The following is a 24,478-nucleotide window of genomic DNA, read 5'->3' on the forward strand; positions in this document are numbered from 1 at the left end:
TGATAAATATGTATGAAAAGAGAAATGTCACCATGGAAACCAAGTCTTGCCATAGTTTTTCATACAGGCAAATGTTATAATGGAAACCTGTGATCACTGCAAAAACAAACAACTAGAAACTAAATTGGAGGTGGTATTACAGCTTTGTCAACTTCTTTAACTCTAGCCCTCTTTGCAGTTCATTTTCTTTTATGCATGTCTTTGGGTATTTCCCATCTGGCTTGCGCTATCATGCCTCAAACTCCGCTCTCAGGTGAAGAGTTTAATTTTTTTTTTTAAGTTTTAATACTAAACACTAAAATAGGAAATTAAGGCCCTCAACTTGCAAAAACTTACATATGTGAGTAACTTTACATGTAGTGTCTTTGTGGACAATGGGACTAGTCGTGTGCATAAAGTTCTCACATAGGTAAAAGTTCACAGACTCAGGGCCTAAGTGTATGAAAAAAGGAAAATCATATATATGTTAAATGCAAAAATGTGGGTTTATCAGACTCCACTCCAGCAAACATTCAACTATGTGTGTAAATGGCACTGCTAAGATATGTAAAGTTATGCACATCTGTAAATGTCTGCAGGATCAGGGCTACAGTTTGATGCACTTGTTGCATTTAAGAAAAACTGTCTAGTAGGTAAGTATGGATTTTGGAACATGTGCTAATTTAGAGGAGGCATACTGGAGTAGCTGTATTTTAAAAGGTCTGCATTTGCCAATGCTTATCACATAATCACTACAATTGGAGAGTGCAATTCTGCAAATCCTTAATCACCTGGAGCTAGATCAGGAACCCTTTACTTACACAGGAGAGCCGTTACTCATACAATGAGTCTCTTTTACTTTAAAGGGACTATCTGTGTACCTGCTGAGCAATGTGAGAGATGGGTTCATAATCTGGGCTTTGAGCAATCCTTATGAAAGCCAACAGGATTATTTGTCTGACTGAGGACCACTGCATGAGTAAAGGTTGTAGTACAAGGCATTTATTCCCTATTTAAGTATCTGGCTCTACTCTGGTATGTCCAGGTATCTCTATGTGATAACTGTTGGCAAATGCTGAATTTTTACTGTCAACTACTGTAGTTAGCTTGTTGCCAACTTTCTAATCGCACAAAACTTAACATTGCCCCACCCCCTGCCACACCGCTTCCCTGAGGCCCCATCCCTTCTCCAAGGCCCTACCCCCGCTCACTCCATCCCTCTCCCTCTGTCGCTTACTCTCCCCCACCCTCACTCACTCATTCATTCATTTTCACCAGGCTGGGGCATAGGGTTGGGCTGTGGGTAGGGGTGAGGGCTCCAGCTGGGGGTGTGGGCTCTGGGGTGGGGCCAGGGGTAAGGGGTTTGGGGTGCAGTCAGGGACTCCAGGCTAGGGCTGAGAGGTTTGGAATGTGGGAGGGGGTTTCAAAACTAATGACCTGCAAAAATTCATTTAAAATATTTATTTAAAATTTCATTAGATAAAAAAAGCATTTAAAAAATCACATAATTTCTATATTTTGCACTTCTATGACTTAATAACAACCGAAACAAATTGTTTCCAATTTTCTCAAAATCATTTGCTTTTGATCGAAGACCCAGAAGATCAAGTTTCATCCCAAAGCAAACTTTGGCCCTGATCCTGCAAAGACTTAGGCATGTGTTTAATTTTTACACACTGGGAGGAGTCCCGCTGAGGCTAGTGGGATTACTCACACGCATAAGGCCTCAATCCTGCAAACATTAAAAACATGCTTAATTTTACTACTGGGACTTCTTGCAGTTGTAAAATTAAGAACATGTATAAGTGTTTCCAGGATTGGGGTCTAAGTCTTTGCAGGACCAGGCTCCTAAATGGCTCCTTCATAAAAATCTGAAATAAGGAGCCATAAATGAAAAATATGACACGAATGTAGCCATAGTGTACAAATGGCACCATCACAGTAATCATTTTGGAGACTTTCAGGGAGCAAAACAATATAAAATAATTCAAATCTTTCTACTGAGGAGAGAAAAAAAGTTAATTGAATACAGGACTTTAGAGGATTGTAGTCCACTTATGTTTTCATTTAAATACACATTAAGATTTTCTAAAAAGGCCAAAGATAGTTTTAGTAAAGCCACATATGGATGTCAGAAATGTATGTAAAATGGAGACAGAACAGTTCATTCTCATTAGGTTTAGTGACATATTTTTCTAGGTAAGATCAGATGTAACAGTGCTATTTCATTGTGATTTTAAACCATTTAATTTGATCAATAAAAAGTGCTGGATTTTTAATAAGTGGAAACCTCCAAGTATGTGTATGTTCATGGTCAAGTGCCAAGGCATGATTTAAAGGAGGCTATTGTAATTCTACTTATATTATTCCTTGTAGCCCACCATGGTTAAATTGTGTGTGGCCTACAAAGAAATCAGAAATTTTAGAAAGGATCCTCTACTAGGATGGCACATTTAATAACAAAAGAAAATCCTATTTGTGAACAGCAAACACTCAAGGAAAGCATCAGTGCTACAATAATGTGCTCTTTATTGTCAGGAAGATAGCAGACTATAATATAAAATCTGTTGCTGCTTTGCAATTTTCTCCTGACTTTGTAATCAATGGTAATATTATTTTGTACATTAATGCAGCTCATATCTGGCCCTAGCGCTGGTTTGCAATGGAGGGAGGATTTAAGGAGCCTTCTCTGCCTTCTCTCCTCTCTGCACAGGGAGGCAAGGGACAACTGACGTGTGGCCAAGATCCCATCCCCTTCCACCAGAGCTACATTCTCCTAAGGCGAAGCTACCACGTATGCATTCACACTGTGCATCAGTGAACTCTGGGAGGCTGTTTGTCGTGGGCACTGGCTGCAATGCCACCCAAAGCTGACTCCTTAGGGCACCTCTAAGTTGCCTCCAAAGCAGCCTTTTCCCTTAAACGCACAATCCAGACCCACTTGAGGAATTCATCCCAACAGAGAAGGCTAGTTCACCACTGAAGCCCACTCCTAGAGGACAAAATAGCCAAGCTTATACACTCCCCACATACTGTGGAAGCTGGTGCAGCACAGGTTCAGAACAGGCTACTACTGAGGGATGTTTGGGAGCTCTGCCTCTCTCCTTCGCAGCGTGAAACCCCTGGATCCCCACTCCCATTCCCCAAGGAAAAGAAAGGAGAATCACAGCTTTCTATTTTTGTTCTTGTTTTCAAATATTTCTATTCTTTGTGAATCTGGCCTTGAAACCTAATCTGATGGAACACCATTCAAACCAATCGTTCAATTTACATCAGTTGAGAACCTGGCGAATCATCCAGATTTGAAAGGCTGAAAGCTAGAAACTGAGAGGAATATTATGATCAGAATAAATAATTGAAAGGTACAGTGGTTTGAAAAATGAATGCAAGCTGAAAAATCTGTGTGCTTTAAATAATTTGTTTACATTCTCTGATTTTAACAGAAAGTAACACTTATACAGGTCAGATTGGAGCGGGTGTAAATCTGTGTAGCTTCACTGGCTTCAATAAAACTATTCTGATTTACACAAGCTGGAGATCTAGTGCAACATATTGTCAAAGAACAAAACATTGTCAGTGTTTGTCTGATTACTCTGACCAATATGTTGGCTTCCTCACATATTCACAGTCGAAATATTTTCTTTTTTGAAAATTTCCAGAAATACAAAATGTAACTTGTAAATAATTTTGGCTTGGCAAGCTCTCTTGAGCACTAACAGTTTACATATTGTTCTGATTAGACAAGCCAAACATGGTACTAAATATGCAGACGTGTTTCAAGTTGTGATGACAGCTTGTGTATGATTTACACTGCCAGCTGCTGAAGGCAATTGTTTTGATTTGATATTCCTATTTATTTATGCCACCATTTTGCTGTAAACAAAGCCATTTACTTTGTGCATGAGCTACCTACAAAGAACTTTTTAAAGTTCAGCATGCACACATGTGCAGACACATAAGCACATAGGCACTTCAGAATTCATATAAATATATTGGCATTCCATATATCTTTTGTGTTGAAAGCTAACTAGGGAGGTTTCTACAGTAATTCAAGGATTGTTTTTGTGTGATTCTCTACTCTGATAAATGCAACCAGCTCCAACCAACAACATTGGTAATCTTCTAAAACTGGAAACCAGGGCAAAAGTAGTAGATATAGGATCTCCTTAGAATGATTCAAAACAGGAAAGGGTTCATATCATAATATTTCTTTAAAGACAAAATGATTATTATGGCAAAATTTTGTTCCCTGTGTCTCACAGTGGAACTCAACAGCAACAGTCTGCTCTTACTACATATATGCAGAGCTCTACGTAACCTGACTGGCGAATGGGGAGTCACCATATATAGCACGGATACTGCAGGAGCTCAAAAGCCTTATCACTAGCTGTAAATCACTCTGTTATCAAACTCATTGGTGAAAATCCTAAGCAACAGAGCAGTAATACAGTATTTCAAAGGAAAACTGGGAACACTTTTAAGGCCTGCTCAGAAGGTCAATGGTGTAGGCTGGATAAGCAGAAAGTTTAGTCTTCTGTGGTAAAAAAAAAAAAAAAAAACCCTGATCCTTTGAAGAAGGTTGTGAAGCTCCCTAAGGGGGTGGGGTAAAGAGCTGATGGAAATGAGCTCACTTCCTGCCTCTTATGTTCCACAGTGCCTGACTCTTAGATTTATAGCACCTACATTTGGACTATTTCACCTCGCTCCTGCCACGCAAAGGAATTACTACCAACCTACAGCTTTTCTCCTTTATGTGCTGGGAAAGGCAAAGGAGGAAGGAGAGAACTGGAAAATGCCTGATTTGATATGGCACAGCCACTGGGGGTCAGGGGAGTAGCAGGTAATCTCCCCTTCAAATAGGAAGTAGCCTCGGTTCAGAAAACACCTAACTCCATTGCAGGGCAGTTTGTATGTTTTAGTGCCATTGGAAAAGATGTTTTCTAGCACCCTATCCTTCAAATCAGCCAAGTGACGGATCTTCTCTTTTCCTTCCTCATTTCCTGGGTTGCTTTTCTTTCCCCTACATTACTCTCCCTCTGGCCCCCAAATTTTTCTTCCTCCTCCTTGCTAAAGCAGGACTTGCCTCCTGGCCATCTTCCTTCCTTTCACAGCCTATGCTCCCTGGCTGGAATTTCAGAGCCAGAAAGCCTTTTCTTATTATCCCTAGTTAAACAATGTTCTCCTCTAGTGCGGAAGCCCTCTCACAAGAAATCCTCCTGCTGCAGTGGAATTCTTCTAAGAGTTGGTGATGCCCCCGTGAAACATCCACCTTTGGTGGTCTCCTATGCAGTCAAAAGTCACCCCTCACTCTAGACTCTATGGTAAAGCCCATTAAATAAGTGATGTCAGCTATATTAAAGACCTGGTTGGCACAGTTATTAAAGATTTGTCACCCATAAAACCTCTCAAACTGGCAGCTTTTTTTTTTTTTTTGGTCCTAGTAAATGTTAAAAACAGTGTACATCACAGGAATAGGCTAACTGAAAACCCTAGTGATTACTGACACCATGTGAAGGGTCTGAAGAACAAGGGCACATCCAGAGATAATAAAGCTCTCGCTCACTTGCCTAATTTATAGCATTAGCCTAATTAGAATCCAGTTAACATGTGGGGGGCATGGCTGTACCTTATACAGCAATGAGGGGTGTGATTAGGCCCTTATGAGTGGTTGAAGTAGATTGAAAGAGTGGGGAATTTAACTGCAACAATTAAGGATGAGGTGGAGTTGTAGGCAGGTACTGCTGCCCCAAACTAGGGGAAACAAGTGTGTGGGGGGGTTCCCGTCTGCTTTTAGCTGAGCAGAGAGACCTAAGTACCTTCCATACTCCTCCCCACCTCCCCAGTCCCTCTTACTTTAGCCTCTATCCTTGCTGCAGCATAATCTGTTCCTGCATTAAGCAAACCAGCCCTACAAATCATCCCACCTGCAAGAAGGCAGTGGGTGGTGCAAAGCTGCTCAAAGGGACCAACTTCAGTCTTAGTCTATGTCAGGCAGACAAGCAGGAGTCTACCCTCCACATTGAATCGGGAAGGCATTGGGCATGCTTTTTTCATGTCCCCAGAACAAAACCTCCACAAACCCTGTGAATGGCAGCATGGTCAGGGGGTAAGGCAGGAGATCTGGGTGTGACTATTTCACCTCTCTGAGGCTCTTTCCCCTCCCATCTTCTGTTTGTATTGTCTACTTACATATAAGCTTGTTGGGTCAGGGACTGTCTCTTACTTAGTGTTGCACAGAGCCTAACACAACGGAGCTATGATCTCAACTGGGGCCTCTCAGGGCTACTGTCATAATAAAGAACACTACAAAGGATGAATAATAATCCTGGGCCTTCTCTCCCTTTCCTGGAACCATAGGGAGGACTGCAGCCCTGAGGCTACAATGGAATTGCTCAAGGAGGGGGAGAGATGAACTGAACTGGGTCCCTAACAGTGCTTCCAAATAAAATGGTCTCCTGATGCAAGAGAGGTGGATTAGGAAAGGTGCTATGTCCTCCTACCTTGATGGCCACATGATGGGAAGATTGATCTGCCAGGGTCCCAGCCTGCATACCTGTTAGCACTCACAGGCAGGAGTTCTCTGTGGGCTGCACCTTCAGTCTCGCTGTCTGTCAGGCAAATGAGCAGGAGTCTACTCACCACATTAAAGCAGGGAGGCACTGGATATGCTCAGGCCTTCTTCCATCACACATGCAGCCGTTCCTCTTTGCAAACTGCTACTCTGTATTCAGTAGGGTCACCAACAGTCCCAACTGCTCCCTTGCCCAGCTCCCAGGCTGCTGTCTATGGCTTGCTGCCCCTGCTCGCAGGGAGAGTCTGATTCTAGGACACTACTTCCATTTCCTGCAGGAGCCCTCTACTGGCTGGCTGCTGAACTGGGTAACACAACTCCCTCCACTGGTTGGATCCTTTCTCTGCAGCACTGCAGAAACAAAGCGAAGGTATCCTATCTGGGGCCAGTGTGATATGACAGGATGTAGGTAGCCTCAGAATAAACACAGGCCTGTGTGAGTGTGGAGTCCAGCAGGGATGTTCAGATCTGTGCCTGTCACTCTTTGGATGTGCCGTGGCCCGAGATTTGGGCCATTATATATTTTAACAATAAAAATATCACTGAAAAATAATTACACTGCCCTGCAGTGCAAAGTGTGTACAAAATGCTGCAAAATCAGAATTGTAGCATTTTACACCCATTTTGGAAAAATGGGAATGACATGGCAGTGGAAAGTCTGGCCCTTAAAAATCTTAAAGGAAGTATTTTCTGCAGTTCAGCATGATCCTGAACAAATACTTTGGCATTATAAAATATATGCAAAGAAAACCTTTGCTTTTTAAGCATCTGAGTGTGATCTCAATGGGTTGAAAATCAAAACTAACTCCACTGAGACCATCCAGTTACACCAGTGTGAAAATGCTATAAGAGATCAGCATCAGGACCTATATAACCTTTTTACAATCCCAATAAGATATTGTGGTGTGCATATATTTGCACAGTAACTGTACTTTCCAGTTAGTTACAGGAAATAGGCTTCATCTTAAAATCTTTCAGCACAGCCTGAATTCTGTGCTTTTGGAATCATACACCCCTTAAAATGCTGTCTTGTTCAATTCACAACACTGTTACAGTATATCTTCCCCCAGAACTTCATGACTTTTTCTTCTGATTTTGGCCAGGTTGTGTCATATTACTGCTATTCATTCAAATCTCTTTGTTTCCCCACACTGTTATACAATGCCTACCTCTGCGTTTAGCTGTGGAATCTGTTCACTTACACTGACTCTTCCTCCAGCATAACATTGGAATTGATTTGCTACAGTATGTCCTTCTTTGCCTCTTACATGCAACTCCCTGTGCTGAGAAAGATGCAACTGTCTCTCCACCTTTCTCCTCCACTGTCCTCAGAAATCTGAAAATTCTTTATACCCAATGAATATTTATATAGTCTTTCAGTTGATATCAGTGCACTTTTCCATACTTCATTCAAACGTGGTTTGCATTGTTTATGGGGAGGAGGTTCTTTTTTATTTCATTTTCTTCATCTCTTTTGTTTTTAAGAATCACAATAATTTTAAGTTAGTTAATTGTTGTGTTTCATCCAGGTAAGAGGTTCCTTGGGGGAACCACCTACAAGAATTTTTAAAAAATTAAGTGTTGTATCTAAATAGTTTGATTATTAATTATTATTAATCATTTATTATTATTTCATAATAAGAATACAATGAAAAGAGAATCTCTCTATGCTAATATGCCCATTTTCTAAAAAAGAATAGATGCAGGATTAGAAAGAGTAAAATACTAAACATTTAGGGCCAACTCAAGTGGGAAAACACACTTTCTTTTCTTCTAAAAAGAAATAGAAATGAACATGAAAGGGTTCATGCTTGCAATTATGGGATCTAAGTATATACCAGCTCCTAGGTGTCCTTAGGAGAGTTTGAAGTATCATGCTGCCTGTCTCTCAATGGTAAGGCACTTTTTACTGTAGCATATTGTTTTATCTGGTCAAATTTTCAACCTTTTGGAAGCCAAGGTGAAAGCTCAAACTTCTTTGCTAAAGTATATCCATTGTGTATTAAAATATCCAAGATGATTCATTCAGTCAACCCAACATCTACTCATCAGCAGGAGAACAAGCTAAGGAGGTATTATATCTTTCTCTAGCATAACACTTAAAGTGAGGCATTCCAATCTAAAAGGTAGAATTGTTCCTTTGAGTAAAATAATTAATGAGCCCAGCAGAAGGAAAGCTGTTACGAGAGAGACCTCTAGTGGCATAAAATGTGTGTAACTAAAAACGGTTTTATTGTTTTTGCCTAGCTTGTACAGTCTTAACTTTACTTTACTAAATGGTGAGCATATTGTTTTTGTTCCTTCTAAATTTGGATAATTAAGGGGACCAGTCGTCTCTCTAGATACACAAACCTTCCATTCATGACAATGAAAGTTACATCGTGGAAATTGAAGAATTACCGTAATGTTTAATTTACTGTGCATGCAGTGCACTATGATACAAAATCAGGGCTGATACGTGAAAATGGAGGCCCAGGGAGACAGATATTATGACCAGAAGGGTGAAATCTGGATAAAAGATGTATCTAAAGGTATAGGGCTATATGCTCAGCTAGAGTCAATTGGTGTAACTCCACTGACTTCCTGGAGCCATGCCAGGATCTAGCCCAAAGTTGTTAAGGGATATAACAATCTGACACATTAAAATACTGCTACTGCTACACGTGAGTTTTTTAAAATAATATTTAATATTTCAAGCTACAGAAGCATTTAGTCTGAAAATCTTGTTTATTTTACAAAGGCCTGTTCATGGAGCCCTGACACGGATGAACACTCATGGAGGTGACTAAATCCCACAGGGGAACCAGAGACTTCACTGGGATTGCGCATGTGAATAAGTCACCAGCAATCCTGCTGCCTTTATCATTTAGTAAGTTTTTGCCAACTGCTATTATTCTTAATTTGTAATTATCTATTTATTTATGTGTTTATCTGTACAACACCATCGAAGTGCTATTACTTAGCAGACAAAAATGACAGGTTCCTGCCTCAAGGAGTTTGCAGTTACAATTACTATTCAAAGCCTGAATCCTGCAACCCCTTCTTTCTTCCTGGGTATAATGCTATTATGAGTGGTCCCATTGGTATCATGGTAGTTAGCCCAAAGTGATGTCCATGGGACAGTTCACAGTAACAAGCACTACACCCAGGGTTTGCACAATCAGGCCCTGTGTGTGTGAAAACCAGCAAATTAATGATAATCATGATTTTTTATGAACAGGTACGAAATATGCAGAGACAGAGAGATGGGACATGCAGTGTGTATCAAGGACAGGTTATCAAAAAGAAACTGTCTCTAGATTATGTACAGTTTCACTTGACTGAAGCTTCATGGAAGATTAAGCTTCTTTTGTTCTCTGTGCTATTTCACATAGATCAGTTGATGATGTGCAGAATAATTTTAACCATATATTAAACAGAGGTTAATCTAAGATAAGGATATGAGCAAATATGAATAGTAAATAGTGTTTATTAGTGTTAATGCTAATTAGAGGTGGAGTAAGCAGTTCATCAGAGATTTAAACCTTCCGAGTAGGAAGCCCTGCAAAAATTAGTGGGCCCGTTTACTGTAGCACTGTTTACCAGCTAGTCTCCTGTGTGGTACATAATTTAAAAAGGAATCTGTAATTCCTGTCTGAATTGTGAAGAATAATTTCATAATTATGACTTCTCTGGTGACTGACTTCTGGAACTACTGTGACATGGGAAAAAATGGGCAAAAAGTGTTAAAACCCCAGGATATTGTGTCAATGAGTTGCAAGTAATTGAGTATGATTTTTAACAGGAGAGTGAGGTGAAGTTGTGCGGTTCTGTAGCACATAAAAATAACATTGTTTTGTCCTTAAATTATGGCATTTTCAAAATATCACACTTTAGACATTTATTGGCCCCAAAGGAATGCTTAAAGTGCCTTTTCTCTTGTTAAGATTTTATTGATCTCTTTTGAGACCAAGGGAGATCTAATATTTTGCGGATCTATTTTTATTTTCAGCTTCTGCCCTAATTTTTCCACTCACCTCTAATTTTCTTAATTTGCATTAATTAAACTCTCCTCAGACATGGGAGGATGATGGCATTTATAAAGTCTTTTCACCAGGCAAGTTATTCATATTTCTCTTAGGCCTTATAGTTCTCAGCTAATGATGAAGGGAAACTGACGGTGACCTAAGTCCGAGCATTTTATAAAACTAGGCACTCTGATTCGGATGATGGACGCCTTGGGATGGCAGCTGGTTTTGTGTGAAATGAATACCAGTAGGTCAAAATGCCTGTACACATAGCTTTATTTTCTGGATGGCAATGAGATCATTGGAGAAAGGAAAAATAGATTGTTATATTTAGAACCAACTAGATCAGTGGTGGGCAACGTGTGGCCCGCGGGCTGCACACTGCCCATCAGGGTACTCCACTGGCAGGCTGTGAGACAGTTTGTTTACATTGACCGTCCGCAGGAATGGCGAACCACAGCCACTGGGAGTTGCGGGTGGCCGTGCCAGTGGATGGTCAATGTAAACAACCTGTCTCACGGCCCGCCAGCAGATTACCCTGATGGGCCGCCAGCAGATTACCCTGATGAGCCGCAGGTTGCCCACCACTGAACTAGATTATAAAAGAGGAGAATCAGGAAATGGAAAAGCTTGATCCCCAAAAGAGCTCTAATTCCTTCTTTACAACTGTACTATTTTTTTCCTTCATGGAAGGCTATGGTAATGTACATATTCTCTCTGACCACCTACTTATTTTTGTGCTCCCATCAGGCTAATGCAATTCTAGGATGCATCAGGTGAGGTACAGTATTTTCAGTAGAGATAGGGAAGTGTTATTGCCATTATACAAGGCACTGGTGAGACCTCATCTGGAATACTGTGTTCAATTCTGGTCTCCCATGTTTAAGAAGAATACAGAATTGAACAGGTGCAGAGAAGGGTTACTAAGATGATCAGAGGAATGGAAAACCTACCTTATGAGAGGAGACTCAAAGAGCTTGTCTTGTTTAGCCTAACCAAATGAAGGCAGAGTAGAGATATGCTTGTCTCTATAAATATATCAGGGGGATAAATACCAGGGAGGGAGAGGAATTATTTAAGTTAAGGGCCAATGCTGATACAAGAACAGATAGATATAAACTGGCCAGCAACAAGTTTAGGCTTGAAATCTGACAAAGGTTTCTAACCATCAGAGGAGTGAAGTTCTGGAACAGCCTTCCAAGGGGAGCAATGAGGGCAAAAAACTTAACTGGCTTCAAGACTGAGCTTGATAAGTTTATGGAGGGTATGCTATGATGGGAGTGCCTATAATGATATGTGGCTCATCTGCCACTGCTAGCAGCAAAAATCCCCAATGACCAGAGCTGTGGCACTAGATGGGGAGGGTTCTGATTTACACAGAACATTCTTTCTCAGATGTCTGGCTGGTGGGTTTTGCCCACATGCTCAGGGTTCAACTGATTACCATATTTGGGGGCGTGAAGGAATTTTCCCCTAGGTCAGACTGGCAGAGACTGGGAGGGTTTTACCTTCTTCTGCAGCATGAGGCTTGGGTCACTTGCTGGTTTAAACTAGAGTAAAGGGTGGTTTCTCTGTAACTTGAAGTTTTTTAAATCATGATTCGAGGACTTCAGTAACTCAGCCAGAGGTTATAGGTCAATTACAGGAAGAGGTGGGTGAGGTTCGGTGGCCTGTGATGTGCAGGAGGTTAGGCTAGATTATCATAATGGTCCCATCTGAGCTTAAAGTCTAAGAGTATAGGAATGGAGAATAGGCACAGCAACATTATTTTTAACTTAATGTAAGTTACCATCTGTATACTTTAGAGGCAGTTTACTGTGTTTTATTGTTTGTGTTTTGTTTTCCCTGATGAAATTTAATTACTGGTTTGGGTCAGATGGATTATGTCAAACTACTTCATACATGTCCATGTAAAACACCCTTCTGTCCCCTTTCTTTCTCTTGTAGTTTCTTGATGGTGAATGGTAAGTGGTGGGACACAGGGATTTGTTATGTGGATACGTAGCCACAGATCAGAGATCTTAGAACAATGGTGCAGCTACAGTACTATTTGCCCTGCCGTATTTCTTAGATTTACTCATATTACACTGCATGCTCAGATCTTGTTACCTCTACTGGGGATGTTTCTTTTATCTCCCCAGTTTTCTGTTCCCCACAAAATAAACAGCTTTGACCTTTGTACATTTCACTGTATCTTTTTAAAAAAGCCCTAGTTTTACTACTTTTAACCTGCTTTAGTTAAACATCTGTGTAGCCAAACAAACTGTCCATATACCACTCAGAAGCCAGGCATGTATTAAGAAGTGTATTTTCTACTTAGAGTCATTTGGGATCCTTTGTAAACTTATTTATAACTAGTAGAAAAGGCCAGATTCTGAGCTCAGTTACCTGAATGTAAATCTGAAGCCACTGAATTTACATCAGTGTAACTGCAAACCTAATCACCCCAGTGTCTTAATCAAATTTCAGCTGTCACAGATGTCTCTGTGCAATTGGTACTGTGGTCTTAAGAGGAAATTGCCAGCACCCTCTAGTTGTGAGCTATAGAGGTGAGTAAATCAGAAGGTTCTGGAAGAACAGTCAGCTGAGAACAGTGAGCACTGGGACTTCTTGGTATTGATGAGGGAGACTTAACCAGCTTGTGATGTTACACCTTCATGGAGAAAAGCTCTGGAGAGCTCTTTGCCAGCTTTCCTCAGGGCTCAGGTGAGAAACAAGACTTTCTTCCCTTCCTTTGTTAACCTGTCACGGCTAACTAGATCAAAGGATTATGGGGTCAAGGCAGTACTGGGATTCCAAAACAAGATAATGTTGTTCTGATACATATCCACAGGCACAGTAGGCCACAAATATTGTAGAGCCACAGAATTGCAGTTACACCTAAAAGGCATGCTGTTTATATTAATCCCTTGTATTCATTCTATATTCATTCATTCTATGTATTCTATATATTATCCATCCATAAAGCATAATGCAATAGCTATTGTCATATGCTCTAAGACAGGGCCCAAAGATTATGAGGGGAGTAAAAAAGAGTAACACAGACATGGGCGATAAAAACTAGAACTGGAAGGAAACTACAAACACAAGTTTCACAAACCTGCGTTCTGATTCTGAATGACTGTTTGTTTTGACCATATCTGTGCCCTGCCTTAATTGTTATTCATCAACATCTGTATGAATAACTTTTTGTTCATATGCTGGGGAGTGGCTGATTAATAATGTTCACTTATCCAATCAGAGAGCAGGAATGATGCCACAAGATCTGGACCAACAGTCACATCCTTCAAATAAGAAATGCCAAATAGCTTAGGCAAAAGTTTGTGAATACTCCATAGGCTGAAATATATTTTGATACATTCTTCAATACTTGTACATAAATACATTTGTGGAAATCTATCAGGATTGGCAAAAAATTCACAAAGGGTGAATGTCATCTGATAATATATTAATAACTAATCATTTGACTGGTTCTAATAAGTACTATCACTCTTCTAGGTTACTTTCAAGGTGTGAAAATATGAATAAGATGACCCTATCAACAGCATATGTTGCTCTAAAACAACCAATAACATTTGTTATGTGTTTAAATGTACCAAAACAACTCAGTAACAAAAAATGCCACAGAATTCCAATGATGCTGTGTGGTACCGTTTCCCAGGGGTTAACTGTTCTGGATGAGGAGCTTGGGAATGAAAGTGAGGGTATATAAACTGAAAGTAGGAGAGAGAATGAAGAAGAGAGATGTTGTAGATCTAGGCTGTAAAGCAGATTCCTAGCCCACAGCAGGTCTTGTTGGCTCTATGAGCTATTGCTGTCATCATAATGCTTTATAAAGCAGGCTAACTCTGAATGGATTCTGTGTGCCAGAGAGCATATATTCTGTGTTTTGGGCTATCAAAAGCTATTTTTTAAAAGGTGATAGAAAACATTTTCTTGTCCTTTACTAGAAAAGAGAAATCCTTGGTGCCTTTCATTTCTACTGATTTTCTCCATTGATTGAAAAAAGATAGTAAAACTATACATTGCTCATAAAGGCACATTTCTAAAACATCCATTTTTGTTTTATAAATTATAAACAATCTCTGAAGTAGCAGAAAATATTTTTCTATAAATATACATTATCCTATATAATTTCACTGAAAATTTGAACCCTTGATCATACATACTTGCTAATCCCTGTAGAATAAAATAAGCAAGGCTTTTGTGTGGTTTCTTAAATTTTCATGGAGAGATTGTTATTAATTTCAACCAGCCACATTTTCTGTAGAAATTTCTAAATCTAAATGTGCCTTGAAACTTCATAAATCCCCACACTGGATTGCACCCGGTGTAAATCAGGGCAGTATTTGGTCCCACAGTTTTGTTTATGCATCATAAATAAGGCCCTTCATAACTTGCGATATTGCAGAAATTGCTAATCCTGCAATATTAGGCTTCCACCGGAATTTTAATTTTAATTAGCTTACTTTGCACAGCCCACAATTTTGCATACCTTTTGAAATTTGTTACACACACCTTTTCCCCATTAGTACAGAAGAACCCCATTTATGCAAGCTGAGAGTAGCAGGGCTCCGGCTGTCAGCTGCGGGGCAGCGGGGCTCCTGCTGTCAACCTCACACATTAATGACTGCAATAGAGTTGCAGCAAAATGTCTGTTTATCAAAACAATTGGCAGGCATAACATAATACGTGAGTGTTTAGAGTGGTCCTGCAATCTTTTCTTAAACAAATAGGTCTTCTCTGGCTTTTCCAAATTAGGTCCATTATTATTTTTCCACGGTTTTACATGTTTTGTCTGCAACTCATCCGCAATTATTTGACAATCATTCCGCCATTCCAGTTGGGCCTCAATCATAAAGAAAATGATACAAAAAAATAAGGTCAAGGTGTGATCTGTTTAAAATCTGTCTTCCAGACTGACCCAAAACAGAGGACGTTCTGCTCCAGGGTGAGGAAAACTGCTACTTGCATATCATAAACACAAGTATTTCATATTTTCCAGCAGTTATAGGCTTGTTTAAGACAGTCATGAGCTGTTTTGGCAGATACTTATTGATGCATTTTAAGCCTTTTGTTAGCTATAGTCTTTAGTCATTTTAGTACATTGAGAACTAATCTTCAACTCTGTCAGTCCCATTTTGCATTACAAATCATTTGTAGTTTTATAACTGTCATTTCCAAGGACATCTGGAAAAGATGGATTTATGAAAGGTTACTGTGCATTCCAAGAAGGCCAGGAATTAGCATGACTTTGTAAAGGTTCTTGTAAATTGAGCAGCAGCCATCACTGGCAATAAGCTGTTTTCTGCTCTAGTCAAGTATCTTTATTTAAATATTAAGGGAGAGATATGACCTTTGACCTCAAAGATCACTATGATACAGCAATAGCACAATCTATTAGCTGTCAATGAAGTATTATGGCCCAGGCTCTCTCAAGACACCTATTTGCGGACAGTGTTATAATAACCCTTCCATTAGGCATCCCCAAGGCAAATAACCTTGGCTTTAACAGAGTCAGTTTAAAATTCCTTGGAGTAACATTAAGAGAATATCTGGTTTGTGTCAGTTTAGGATCAACTGCCGGCATTAGTCCCATTCTGTAAACTGTAAGTAGCTGCAGTTTTATTAGAATTATTTCATACATGACCACAGCTAAATATTAAATACAAAGAATGTAAAAACTCATATTGCTTTCTACTTCCTACACAGAATATATCTATAGATTAATGGACACCTGACAGGTCTGAACATTTTAAAACACAACTCATTTTCTACTGTATACATTTCATTTCATTTGTTGATGGAAAATACACAATGTAACCAGAATTAAGTTCCACAAAAAAAGAATTTGCTAAATAAAATCCTGGGGCAATATATAGTAAATGTGATAAAAGGCAGTATAGATAACATTCCCATTAGCTGGCAGGTTATCCTATATAAATAGTGAGGTGCGTCTACAATAAGATTAGTGTAAAAACTGTATAAAAAGTCTATACATTTTCAAGTGCGGTGTCTCATTTGTCTCAAAGTTATATTTTCATACAATATGATCAAGACCAAAAGTTTAGGTCCACAGTTTTTTTTTCAAAGTTGTGGATTGTTTAGAACAAGCCTTTTAGATTTTTTCAGGTAAGTAAATCTGCTCGGACAATACCAATCGCACAGATTTTGAAACTACAACAGGTTCCCTAGATCCATAAAATAAGTTGCAATTGTTTTTGCTCCTTTTGCAAGAGAAAAGCTCAAGTCTAAAGTTATTTTCCCTCAGCAGTAACAATCAAGGTCAAACTCCATTAAAATGCTTTGAAAAATCATAGCTGTCACTATCAACTACTAAAGATCCTATTAACATTTCAAATATTTTGTCCAGTATAGTGGGTTTAGTGTCTCTTCTGAATCCCACTTTGATGCCTTAATACGCAACTTTCATCACTGAAATATAGCAAACAATCAAATGCACTAACTGTCAGGAATTTATCACAACATAAAATTAAACATGGTCATTGAGGAGTTCTGGTGGCTCTGCAAGTGCAATTTGTGCCACACAGTCCTATACATTATTTCCTAATGCTTTTAATAATTGAAGGCTAGCCATCCCTTATGCGGGAGAAAACCCGCCATGGGATACAGAACTGCATGAGTTTCCCCTCAGAGTTTCTGCACCTCCACACTGCCTCCCAGTCCGTCAGGCTGAACCCAACATGCCAGGACATCCCCCTCCAGCTACTTCCCCCAGGACTGCCCCAAAGGAGGGCTTACACACTACAGTGGAAGAAAGCACCTGAATTAAAGCTAACACAGTCAGCACTAACTTGGGGAGTTTTCTCTGCAATGTTGTGAAGAGTCCATTGCCCACCTCCTCACCATCTGCAGCTCTTGACCTTCTTAGAGGGGGTTCTAGGTGACAAGAAGAAGTGCTGCCAACCTTTCTGTGGTCCACCCCCGACTGGATTCACTAGGATTTGCCCTCTGCACCCACAAAACCAGAAGAAACAAATTCAGTTTGTTTCAGTTAGAGATATTCAAAACAACTGGCATATAAATCTGAATTAGATTATAAAATCATCTCATCTGTTATCAGGCTCTTCGATCATACTATGGTCCCTGCATGATGCCCCAGCATAGAGGTGCCATGAAAGCCACATCACCACTGGGGAGAGACTATTCCTGGTGCAGGCATTTTGTAGGGCCACCATAAGGGTCCTTCTGTTGACCCCCCACCAGCCCCAGCACAGGGGCCACACCAGTGACAGCAGGTGGCGGGCCTGTACCTCATCTAGGGATGCTGGGTGGGAACTCCCGCAGAGGCAGTCAGCTATTACTTAGGGTATGTCTGCATTTCGCCCTACATGTGCTTGCAAATGTATATGAGCTACATGCTGCAGTGAAAGACAAGCTATGTCCACACCGTAGTGAAAGGCTCTGGCATGGGGGAGGTAGAAGGGAAAGTCTTTGGTAGTGGGATGCTAAAAATAGCAGCATAGACAGGGGGAGATATTGCTTGGGCATGTAATGAACTATGTAGGGTATATACCCTAAGATTTTGGCATGTCTTTACTCACCTAAACACTGCCTCACCATCTACACTGCTATTTGTACCTGTGCTACAGGGCCATGCAGTGTATGTACTCTACACACAACTATAAGGAGAATGCAGTGTAGATATACCCTTAACACAGCCCCCTATTTTAGCCCCTGGAACAGCTAGAGTTAGGAGGGTACAAAGAGGTGCACAGTCTCTCACCCAGAGTTACATACTCCTTGCAAGCTTATCTGGAAAACAAAATGTACTTCAGAAGCAAATAATTAAGTTGTGTATTGTATTTATTTTTTTCAAGCTTACAGTTGTCTTATACCCTATCATGTGCAGTAACTTGCATCCTCAGTAAAGGACACTTGACTTTTGGCTCATTCTGCCTTTAATGCTGCTCTTACAATCATATTGGATACAACCCATTTTGTTTCATAGGGCAATACATGGCAGAATATAAGATGTAATTTAGGGGGTTCTATTGATATAATAAATTACAAGAGGTCTGCTGAAGCAGTTTATGAATGGTAGTAAAAACGTGAAACTCAATTACATCATTAGAATCATGTACCACATACACGTATTATTATTTATAATACAGACCAAGGGTCCCAATAGGTTATAGATGGGGAAGATGCCCTAGGACTTGGTGCTAAAAGCTGCTAAAACTTCCTCATCCCTCTTGCTCGCAGATGTGCCTCAGGAATGGAATAGGAGAACAATGCTTACAAATTTTCTGCCACGAAGGAGGAAAAAATTACTGGGCTCTGTAATATGCCTGTCATGTTTTATTTAGGGCTAGATCCTTATACTCTTATACATTTTGAAGAGCACCTTATTCCACATATAGACTCATTTGTGGACAAAGGCACTGCTCAGTGTGAATAAAGGAGGCAGAATCTGGCACTTAAATTTCAAAATACAGTCATGAAAATAATCTGTCCCAAACTATAGGACCTGACCAGAGAATTTAAAGTACAATCAGAGACAAAAATAGCAAACCCATTGCTTTTTTCTTCACCAAACTAGCTCATCTACAAATCCCAACTTCTTTGCCCACAGTTCTCAGCAAATTCTAGCCCTCCCCTCCCCCCAAAAAATAAAAAATAGCTCACATCTCCTATTCAGACCCCAAAACACCTGCCCAAATAAATGGGTTTTACAGAGGCAAAAGCCCAAAGAAAGGCAAAAGCATTTTGCATTCTGCAAAAGCATTTTGCTGCAAAATGTACTAGTTTGTTTGTATACTACATTTACAGAAATGTGAAACAAGGCAGTTAGCTGCACAGAAAAGCTTATTTTTACTGTCCTGCTGATAGGTACCAGACAGGAGCCAATTGCCTGGGGTGGTTAACATGACAATTTCTCTCCAGTCTATCTTTCCCTGCTCTTCCACTTTTTGTACCCTTCCAAGTGTCTGAGTGGGGGTACATGTACATTCAAATATGTGTATGTCCAACCATCTTGTTAATTTTATAAGGGCCAAATTCTCCTCTCCTTTACAACTTAGTTAATCTCAACAGAGTCAATACACATACTGATAAAGATGAGATAATTGCTTTGCATAAAATAAGAACTGACCCTACTTCTTGCTGAATTGAGAATAAGGTTGAATGGTTTTCAACACAAAACATTTTTCATTTTCACATTCTTCTGCTCTACCTGTTGAATCTGAAAATTTGACTTTGCAAAACCTTACTGCAAGAAAAGGCACCACAAAGTCAATAGGGCTGCTCCCATAATCAGGGAATATGCGTGAGAGTAAATTTATTCAGTGGCACCTAAGATGTCTGGAGCTAACATAATGGAGTCCTGGTCCATGACTGGGGCTGCTAAGCACTATGGTAATACAAATAAATAATACTAATACAGTGGGTTTTTCAGAGGGCTAAGGGAGTGAGGTATCCAATTCCCATTGGATCCCAGTGAAATCTGGGTACCCTGAGGGCCCTTGGAAAATCACAGCTTTAAAGTGAGTGTATATTTTTAACAGACTATGACATTTCATAAAAATGAGGGTCAGGATGAGTAAATAGCCCATCTTGATCTTTTAAAAATATGAATAATTATTATTTAGATAGTGGCACTAATTTACCTTTAGTGGCCCCTGCTCACCCTCTCTGCCAGGCCCAGCTGGTACAGCAGCCCTCAAACAACTACAAATGAGGGGCAGTGGGGAAAAAAGTACATCTTTACTCTCGCCATCTGGGAGCAGCTTTCCCCTGGGGAGGAACACCCCAGACACACACAATGGAGGAAGTGGGAGGGGGAGAGAGAGGCAGCAGAGGGGTGTCCGGGATCAAATGCACCTGCCTCCTCCAGGAATGCAGTTCTGTTTGAAAAGGGTAAGAGGAGAGACAGCTGTAGGGGTCTGCGAAGAAGCATTTGTAACCCCACCCTATGGAAGCTGAGGAAGTCCTGAGAGTAGAAGGAAATGAGTCCCCTGTCTTTCTCTTTCAAAAAAAAATGAAGACAAAAAACCCGATAGTTATCGCACTGTAAAATCCTAAGTGTAGCCAAGGCACTTGTAGTGCATAGTTGCAGTTTGCACTATTCTCCCCACCAGTTGTTGGCTGTGCCTAGCTTACCTCAAAGCAAAACTAAGTGCCTTGTCTCTACTATGACTTTACAATTGGATGGCTAACATGTTAATTACCCCACACAGCCTTTTTGTCAACACATTTGAATGGTGTTGCTGCAGCTTTTTCAGGCGCCTGTTGCTGTCCCAGTTTACCACAGCCCTGCAGTGATGTAGGAATCTACCTAGGTGGGGCTTCTACCCACAGTCAGGAGGAAAAAAGCAAGACCATAAGAACAGCCAAACAGGGTCAGACCAATGGTCCACCTAGCCCAGTATCCTGTCTTCCGACAGTGGCCAATGCCAGGTGCCCCAGAAGGAATGAACAGACCAGGTAAACATCAAGTGATCCATCCGCTGTCACCTGTCAGAGTACATCTACACTGCAATGTAAGCCCAGGGTTAGTAGAACTCAAGTTAGCAGACCCTGGGTTTGTTAACATAGAGCTGAGCATCTACACTCATTTGTAACCCCAGGTTAGGAATTGTTGAACCCTGGGTCCCAATTTGGGGCTCCAGCATCTACACTGCATTATACGTCCCCGAGTCCAACCACCTATATTCACTTCTTAGCGCCCTTCCAAAATGCGGCCGCAGTGTGGGTAAACTTAACTGTCCACCAAACCTGACTGTGCAAAGGACAAAAAGTCAGCCCATGGGATTGTGGGATACTTTTGGTGGACTCCAGTGGGGCTGCATCTACACTGCAAAGCAATAGAGCTTGAACCCCTGACTCTGAGGTTGAGCCCTCGGTTACCATGATTTGTATGTAGAAGGAAGGGGGAGATGGTTTGAGCCTGAGTTTGAACACTGGGATTACATTGGAATGTAGACATACCCTCAGGAGCCACTACGGGTATGTCTACTCTGCAATTAAAACCTGTGGCTGGCCCATATCAGTGGGCACAGGCTGCGGGGCTGTAGATGTCTGGGCTCTGGGACCCTCCCCCATAATGGGGTCCCACAGTCTAGGCTTCAGCCCAAGCCAGGGGTGAAAGTAACTTAAAGGACTTACCGGTACGCTGGAGTCCTGAGTGGGGGTATGGCCTCAACTGGAAGAGGTGTGGCCTCAACCGGAAGAGGCAGGGCCTTTCAAAATTTAAAGGCCCTGGGGCTCCAGCTGTGGCTGGGAGCCCCAGGCCTTTTAAATCACCCCAGAGCTACCAGCTGCAAAGGCGGTTGGGAGACCCGGGGCTCAGGGGTGAATTAAAGACCCCAGGGCTCCGGCCGCTGCAGAGCTCCAGGCCCTTTAAATCACCGCGAGAGACCCGGGGCTTGGGTGAGGATTTAAAGAGCCTGGGGCTCCTGCCACTGCAGGGAGCCCTAGGCCCTTTAAAGCGCTGCCAGAGCTCCTGGCCTTTTAAGTCCCCGCCCGAGCCTGGCTGCCGGAGCTCCGGCAGTGATTTAAAGGGCCCGGGGCTCCCCGCAGCAGCTGGAGCCTTGGGCCCTTTAAATCACCCCCAGAGAAGCCGGTCCAGTCCAGTACGGCGTACTGGCTAGACCATACTGGCTTATTTTCACCTCTGGGCCAAGCCCAGACATCTACACTGCAATTTTATAGTTCTGCAGCCCAAGCCAAGTGTGCCCGAGTCAGCTGACATGGGCCAGCTATGCATGTTTAATTGAAATGTAGACATATTTAATATTTTTTTACATCTAGGGTAACAATAAGTAACAGTAAAAAAGACTTATATTGGCCATTCACTTGCTGTGATGCTTAGTTTTATGGTCAGTTGTATCAGTGAGTTGTACCGCACTTTCAAGCACATCTCGCTGGTATGGATAACATGCTGAACCAAATCATCGGCCAAAAAACCTCCTCTAAAGTACCCGCCACAACTGTGCTTCTTTGGTAGTTCCAATGCACTTTCCATTGGATCTGCACTGTCACAAGCAAACAACTTTAGAGATTAAAGTGAATGCATAGTTGTAAACAAAATGATGTCTGAATGATAAATAGCTAAACACTGTATAGCAATTCAGCCTATGCAGTGAATGGGAATGATAGTTTCATTCAGAGGAAGCATGACATTCTTATACCAAAACACAGAGCTGAAGAAAAGGTGGCATTAAAAGCCACTTACATCTTCTCTTCAATAGGCAGATTACTGGTGTGCGTCCCCCAATCCATCTGATTCCACCAGACACTGCCAGTCATCTCGACTGGGACTCATTACATTTTTTGCTACAGAATAGGACTGGTGAAAATGTATCAATCAATTTCAGTGAAAAATTGGAAAGGAAATTAGCATTTTTCATTTGGTCCAAATGTTGTGGCAATTTTCAATGAATGTTTTTTAAATTAAATGAAATTTTGTTTTGTTTAGTTTTGAATGTAAGAAATTTTTCATAACCATTGAAAATTATTTCTTAAGATTTGGGACATTTTCTCCTCTGCTACAAACATAGAGTTACCCATCACATTGACAAGCATAGGAGTCTGCAACGTTGACTATAGTATTGTTTTCAGCAATCTGCCTTTTCCTAACATAGCCTCTTATTCCATTATAATGCTTGAATGATTCACAGGCAATGTTTCCAATCCACTTTTCCTAGCTCATGAAACTTTTTAACGAAATGTTAGCATTTGCAGGCACCAGATGTTTTGACATAAGGAGAAGCAATATGTAAATTTTAATCCATGCTAGGAACAATAGCCCGCAGGCACCTTTTTCTTATTACATGAATCATATACTTAACCACAATGTGGTGGATTATATCAAAATCATCATCATCCGGAATATAGTACACTTGTCTTGTGGTTGCCAATTAATGAAACTGATATATATTTAACTTGATAGGTATCAGTGATTTAACCAATAAGCCTTAGCATACTTCACTACTGTACCTCCCCCCATAATTAGATTTTTGGCCCTGCAACTGATTAGTATCAAAACTTCTGGGTTTTCCTTTAATCTCCCATCGGTTGTCAATACAAGTGATGCTTACATCATTTGCTAACATCACTATTTTTAATCAAGCAGTCTAACACAGTGTCTTTCCTAATCTTTTAAATAACTTCTGATTGGATTTCCTGATGCTATTTATTTAACCATTAGGAGCTTGATTCTGCAAGATACCGAGCACCTCCATTCTTCAAATGGAATTGAGAGCTCTCAGCACTGCACAGAGAATCTTTCATAATCAGAGCTGTGTATAATATATGCACAAGCAAAGTTTCCTTCCTTTTGGCTAATCACAGAACTTTAGTATGCAAGTAATAATTAGCCTGTTCAGTTTTTAACCTTAATTAGGGAAATCTTAATGAATGGACTAATGGAATAATAATAATAATAAAGATGACAATACAATCTTCATTTTAAATAAAATGTTTATCTAGTGCTATATAAAACAATGAAAATCCTTATTTTCAAAGAAATAAATGAAAATGCTACCAAAATCCTAGAAATATATATTCCTATTTAACAATATTTGTATTATTCATGTACATAAATGCCAGCTATATTCTTGAGATGGCACTTCTGATATTAGTAATTCAAAATGTTCAACCCAAATCCTAACCTAATTCAAAATGTTGCCTAATTATCAGCTTTAAAAATGTTTTACATCTTAAAACACAATATTCTGTTTATCCTAGGTTGTCTGGGGAACTTCTAGTATAGTAAAAGATTTTTGTAGAGCATCTTAGTGATTTAACAGATACCATCATGCCTGCTAGCAATTTTGCAACATTCTGAAAACACTTTCCATAAATCAAAGCCTTAGCAGCAGGAATAAGCAGACGGCAGGAGAACATATTAAAGAATATATCAATTATATTCATTAATGGAAGGCTTCTGGATCATGAT

This window comes from Mauremys reevesii, linkage group 1 (genome assembly GCF_016161935.1).
Source record: "Mauremys reevesii isolate NIE-2019 linkage group 1, ASM1616193v1, whole genome shotgun sequence".
NCBI lineage: Eukaryota > Metazoa > Chordata > Testudines > Geoemydidae > Mauremys > Mauremys reevesii.